This window comes from Octodon degus, unplaced genomic scaffold (assembly GCF_000260255.1).
Source record: "Octodon degus isolate 3935 unplaced genomic scaffold, OctDeg1.0 scaffold00180, whole genome shotgun sequence".
NCBI lineage: Eukaryota > Metazoa > Chordata > Mammalia > Rodentia > Octodontidae > Octodon > Octodon degus.
Window position 1 is genome coordinate 1,762,777 of NW_004524756.1, and position 632 is coordinate 1,763,408.

Below are 632 nucleotides of genomic sequence, written 5' to 3' on the forward strand. Positions count from 1 at the left end.
AGAAGAATGAACTATTTAAAAATTAACAAATATTTTAATTTATTAAATAGGCAGTTTTAGAAATTGTCCCAACCTTGCATGTTTTATGTGTTCAATACATAAAAGATTTTTAAAATTTCTTTGAAAATGTTTTGGGGATAAAATTACATTTTGTGAAGGGAAAAAGTTGTGATTTTTTTTGTTGTTGTTGTTTTTTGGAAAGTTGTGATACTTTATCTCCTGGAATATGAGTCAAATAATATACTTGTATACAATATCTTGATAAGAACTTATTCCATGAATTAATAAACTTGACTGTTTAAGAAGTACTCATTACTGCCCTCTTTTGACGCAGGGATGTGGAGCTTTTTGTTAGTTAAAACTTGCAAGTGAGATTGCAAACTAAGTTAGGCTTTATAACCTTCCTGTGTATTTTTTTTTAGTAACTTTAAAAATTCTTCCTCTTTTTAGGCTCTCGGGTTAATCATCTTTAGAAGACTGGATTTCTGGATATCTACTCTCCATCTCTGTTGACTTTTAAAACATAATTTAAATCCGTAACACTGGCAGTCATCTATGAACTCTGTGAACCTTTAATTACACTGATTCATAAACGTTGGAAGCTTCCTCAGGGGAAAAAACAATGACATCAG

The 632-nt window shown here is 30.1% G+C and overlaps 1 long non-coding RNA gene across 2 annotated transcripts in view; it reads left to right on the plus strand.

The window, feature by feature from the left end:
• LOC111813303 overlaps nt 1-626 on the plus strand; it is a 41,283-nt gene extending 40,657 nt beyond the window's left edge. For both annotated transcript variants that reach the window (XR_002818602.1, XR_002818603.1), the window contains exon 3: nt 451-626. This is a non-coding gene — a long non-coding RNA (uncharacterized LOC111813303). The remainder of the gene's footprint in view (nt 1-450) is intronic.
• Nucleotides 627-632: the final 6 nt, after the last annotated feature.